The sequence below is a fragment of the Myzus persicae genome, unplaced genomic scaffold (genome assembly GCF_001856785.1).
Source record: "Myzus persicae strain clone G006 unplaced genomic scaffold, MPER_G0061.0, whole genome shotgun sequence".
NCBI classification, from domain to species: domain Eukaryota; kingdom Metazoa; phylum Arthropoda; class Insecta; order Hemiptera; family Aphididae; genus Myzus; species Myzus persicae.
In genome coordinates this window covers 644,549-650,548 of record NW_019103784.1, presented here as the reverse complement: position 1 = coordinate 650,548, position 6,000 = coordinate 644,549, and the positions used below count along the sequence as shown (strand labels likewise).

The window sequence follows — 6,000 nt, the reverse complement described above, 5'->3', positions numbered from 1 at the left end:
CTTCGGCAAGTCTGATGGCACAAGACATCGCTTGTAGACTCGTGTGCTCGCCGTAAACAGTAACGGTGAGTAACGCAATGAATAATGATATTTTAGGCCAGACTGCTCCTGCCGTGCCCATCTGGCAATCTTATAAAAGATAATAACTCTGAAAAATGTTTCAATATTCTGTAAAAAAAGTGTTTGAGTACAAAGACAAGTATTTAAGAAATATATTTATAGATATCTTTAAATGTTTATCTTATAAATCAACTGAACCGAATTTTTTTAGCATTTTCATGTCTTCAATTACTCTTATAGGACATTTGGTGTAGGTAACTATAAATTATTTGTCTGTTTTTTTTTTGTTTGTTAAGGTATAATTTGAACTGTCGGTTATCTCAATATTTTTTTTTTATTCTACGTGATTAAATGGAAATTGAAATATACACACTAAAAAGAAAAAGTATTTGATTTTAAATTCAAAATCGTTTGGAAAGTATTTGAAATACATTGTCCCAGTACTTGTTTCAAAAATATTTAAGATGCGTATTTAAGACCTTAAAAAGTTTTGACTATACTTTCAAGTACTTACTTAACAATACTGCAAATGGAGAGTGATCGTATCCGACAAAATATTACTCAGTTGCTAGGTATGCAGTCGCTGCAACACGATTGCGCAATTTTTCCTTTTTTGACCCGGTTAATTACACCACGATTGCGCAAAAAATTTGGAATACGATTGCGCCCCGATCCCTTTTTACCTGTTAAAATCACAACACCATTGCGCACCAAATGATATGTATATATACTATAAATAATAATTTATATACAATATAAAATAATGCATACAATATACATACAATACATACTTTATATAACTCGCATATTATACATATTACATGCACTCAAATTATAAATATAACCTGCACATTTTATGCAGTAATCGAGAAGTTGGCATGGCCCCGCCCCGCACCCCGTCCTGGTCATCACGATGCCCGTCGAAAAATTCGATTGATCGGGGTTTTCGACGGTGCGAGGTGCTTGACCGGAGTTTATTTAATGCCCCTTTATGGTACCATATTATGTTAAACACCTACGTACTGGCTAAATCCAACGGATTTTCGGCAACTGGTCCACGGTACATACCTATGCGGCCATAATATGTCCCTCGCAAGATAAAAATATGTATTATATGACCAAATACCCAACAGGAAGCTGGTTCATCCACCGTCTGCCCTCGACTGCGTATAATATATGACGTCGTTTGCCATATTATTATTATTATTATTATTATTATAATATTATGTCATTATGCAGACGGACAGTGACGGACGGACAGACGGCGTCCACCGCCGCCGGACGAATCGCAATACACACTGCCGCCGCCTCCGCCGCCGCCTCTTAACCGCACGGTGTGCGTGCGCCGTGCCAGGCGCGTGTCACACGCTAAACCGCTCAGTCCGATTCGCCGCAGTCCGTTACAATATCACGTCTGGACAATAGCTCCTCGCCGGTCGCGAATACCTACGATCCACGCTACTTTAAAAAATCACATCGCCGCCGCCGCCGTCGTCTTGCCCGCGCGCGCGCGCTAACACACCCGCCACCGCCGTCCACGCACGCCACACGTCGTACGCAACACTTGACTTGATACGCAGCGGTAAGTGTGGCCGCCGAACCATTTCGGAGTTTTTATCCCGGTTTTCGGTTCTTTACGTTAACACACACATAATTATTATTATGTTTGGTCGGGGGTAATGTGATTATTATTATGTTTGGTCGGAGGTTATATTAATATTATTGTTATTATTATCATTGGAATGAAAAAACTGTTGGGCTGCAGTGAAGGGTTTCACACTATTAAAATAGGTACCTGTGTACATTTGGGGTTTGAGGTTTGAGATTAATACCTATATGATTATTATGTATATAGTTCAGTTAATACATAACGTCATAATATATCAAGCCATTGTTGTATCCTTCTACGAGTTATCGCCAACAGACTGTATATTTAAACATAATAAATGTATACCTATCACAGGTAGGCTCATATCGCAGAGGTGCTATGTGCGCTTAGCACTTAGGATTCTAGAGCTAACACCGTGAATCCGATAATATAATTTACACCGTGATATTATTATTATTTTTTTATTTATTAGTTAAGCATCAACTACTATTAGCTTTACAAGAGTATTACATTTTTACATTATATTTTATTTTGTTATTATGCAATTCAGTTTTTTTGGACATAAAATCATGTTTTAATAATTTAAAAATGGACCAATCCCTTCGTACTGCAGGTTGTCAGGGTCGTTAAAGTCTTTCTCAGCTTCGTCGAAGTTTTGACAGTGGACGATGATATGTTTCATGGAGTAGTTTGTATTGCATATTGGGTGTAGGGGTGGATCTGTTTTTACTATAAGGTTCCGTGTGTGATTTCTGTGTGACCTGCAATTCTAGATCGATTAAAAATTACCTTCATTTTTTCTGTTTAGATCAGTGTATTTTGGCCAGAGTAAGCACAGTGCTTAATTTCACTTAATTTGTTTTCCGTGGTCATGAGCCTTTTTTTGTTCCATAAATCAATGCAGTATTGGTTTATATTTCTTTTTATGTCTTCAAGTGAAGAAAAGAGAATTATTTCGCAGTAGGGACTATTAAATGCATTACTAGCTCCTTCGTCTGCCTTCTCGTTTCTCTTCATGTTGCAATGTCCTGGGGTCCAAATGAATCTAATGTCTTTGATTTGGGAAGAAGGTTACTAATTTTTAGAGCTAAGGCGCTGAATGAGTTAGAACATGTATCTATTTTTGTATCATTGATTTTTAGAGCTAATTTTGCTCCTCTATATAGTGCTAGGTATTCGGCTGTATAAATAATACTTAAATGATTATTTTGAACTGTTTAGTTACATTGAGGTGAATTACTGCAAGTCCTATACCCATTTCAGTTTTAGTTGTAGACCTGAGTACTGGTATTCGAACTGTGTGTATAAGTTCATAAATAAATTACTATAAATAGTATTTGATGTTTCTTTTTTCAAGTGTTCTGTTAAGCTTATATCTACTAGGTAATTTTGGTTGTTTAAAAGTTGACTGTTTTGGCGTTGACGTATTTCATTAAATATAATATTAATATCCGATATTGTTAATGTTTTTATATACGAGTATATTTTCAGTTTATGGCACCAAAAATTTTTTATAAGATATGCACCATTATTGTGTATCACGTTGGATTCCATCACCGATTGCCCTCCCTCCTCATATTATTCACAGTTGATAAAGTATATATACATAATGTTGTAAATATTCTTAAAAATAAAAAAAAAGCTCAATTATTATAATTAATTTCATCCTTATGCTTGTTTTTAAATCATAATCTATATTTATCATACATATTAATGGTTTACGACGAATGAAATATTACGCAGATTATACTAATGGTATTGTATTAATAGTTTTATAAAAGCATTTAAAAAGAAAGTTCAGATGTGCAAGTGCCCTGAGCATTTTATTCGATATAGAAGAATCTTAAATACGAACGCCTATTGTGATATTTCACATATATAATATTATTATGTATTATGAGTTCGTAACATGATGTTACGTTACTGACCACTGGACTACAATTGCAGATGGAAACTACACAATGGCTGTCACCCAAATATTAACTTCTGTAATTTATTTCTTATCATATGATTGTCCACACTTCGCTTGTTCTAGATACACGTGGTCCTTTAATATAACAGATCGTAGATTGAAATTCATCGATTGTTAATTAAATAGTCATTTTTGATTTTCTCAATAAATTATCCATGCATTATGTTTAAGCAAAGATTGTAGCTGTTTAGCGTTAGAAGGTTTTTGAAAATATTTCGTCAAGACCCCCGAGATCCGGTCGAAATTATTTTTCCATTTACTAAGCTAATACGAATATTCATGATTATCCAAGTAAGACACTGTAATAAGAAACTATGAATTATTATTTATCATATTACAAATATTACAGTGTGAGTGTTAAATGTGAGTGTTCGCAAGTAATAAGGAATAACAATAAACATTTTGGTAATATGATGTGTACAACACTACTGCTGCAGGATCGGGTTATGTTTCGTTACGTGATACGCTGCAGTTATTTCAAAATTAATTTATTTAAAAGCAAACAGATGTGCTCGAACTGTCCACACCCATCCAGTTATTTAAGTACAAAATTATTTTGAAGATGTTTTCTGAATTTAACAAGCAAAATGCAGACACCTATATGTATAGTAGGTACTCATTGGTTACTACTTACTTATTAGAATCACACTATATGTCGCATAAGTTACATAACCTAATACTGTTTACTACTTTATTCGTATTTATTTAGTTTTCCTCTATCCAAAGACACATAGTATTTTGAAGTGTTATTGTTTGGTTTGGACGTCTGTATGACCGATACCTATATATATTATTATTGTATTTTGACTTTTGATGAATAGTGCCTACTTATAGTACGAGTCTCCGTTTCGTAAATTATAATATGACATACTGTTTGTATTCTAATCGTTATTATATAATGATTTTTAGTAATATATGATAAGTAGTTTATTTTACCATAGAACTATATTATAAGCGCCTAGGACTGTGTGTCACATTTAAGTAGACTATAAGCCCGAGGTAGTGTAACTATACATTTTTTTTCTTTTCATGTTTGAATAATTGTATAGAAATTCATAATAGGGTCGATCCCGTACGTGAAATTGCGTTATTAAAACTGAAAAATGTTGTGCTCGGATAATAGTATAAATAATATAAATCTCTATGTTGATTTTTTTCGTTAATGTGATTGGCGTGGTCAAATATATAATGAATTCTGATATAGGTACGTCGTACGTACTACCTATACAATTTTAAAATTATTTTTAGCGAGTGATTATTAATTGTGTATTAATCACGCGTTTTGTATATAAACCTTTATCTATTACTTATTTAATATTAGTTTACAGATACTAATTATGACTAAATGAGAAACATTTATTTTCTATAAAATATTTATTATTATCAGTTATAACTTATTGCAATACGCCCACGACAGCAATTTTAAATACCAATAAATATAATTAGTAAAAACACTAAACATATATACGGTACAATGGTCTAATTTTTAATTTATATGTACATTTTATTATACGAACAATTGCATTGTTAGGTTTCAGTTTAAATACCATATGATTGACATGGAATAACTTTTTTCTTAAGAACTATAATATATAATATAGCCTACGGGTACATATAACTACATTTAACACAATTACGGAACAATAAGTATGTCATCTCTTTATATAGGATATAATGATATAGTTTTATTTCATTAAAAAATATCTTGTCATTCGCTGTAATATTTGAGTCCAATTATCTTATTCAAATGTTATTTAAACTTAAAACCATATTATTATTTGTGTTACATATTTTCTTGTTTAAAATATGTATCTCATGCCTTATGCTAGATGCCGCAATCCAGCATCTCCTATGTGTGCGAACAGACAATATGACTAGTAATGTTTACTTTAATACTCCAACTACATACTAGGAGCCAAAAATGAGACCTCAAAACATGTTTGAAAATACAGAATAATGTACGAAATTCCAAATTATGATTTCGAAATTTTGTAGAAAAAACTGCTTATAATACGTACATTTATTAATCTTATAATATAACATATTATAATAAAATGTAAATGCTACGTATACATTTTGAGCGTGTATAATTTAAATAATGTTTTGCATTATATAATTTATTATATATTTTACTCTTTATTATACAGTTGTTGTAGAAGGTTATACAATATTTGGTTAATCACTTATGTTGTCAAAATAATGAATAAGTAATACATTTTCAAATGAAAATTTATTTACGATTTTATATACTTGTATAATATAATATACAACGGCGTATTTCTAACAAATAACGATGAACGACTTTCATCAAATCGTTTATGAATTATATAAGATAAACTCAACAATTTTATGCACGAAT

General features: G+C 32.0%; 1 protein-coding gene across 1 annotated transcript in view; it reads left to right on the top strand.

The window, feature by feature from the left end:
- Positions 1-1,447: 1,447 nt before the first annotated feature.
- The window catches only part of LOC111035273, a 44,123-nt gene continuing 39,570 nt past the window's right edge, over positions 1,448-6,000 (top strand). The window contains exon 1 of the mRNA XM_022316816.1: positions 1,448-1,642. The gene's annotated coding sequence lies outside the window, so the exon portion shown is untranslated. The remainder of the gene's footprint in view (positions 1,643-6,000) is intronic.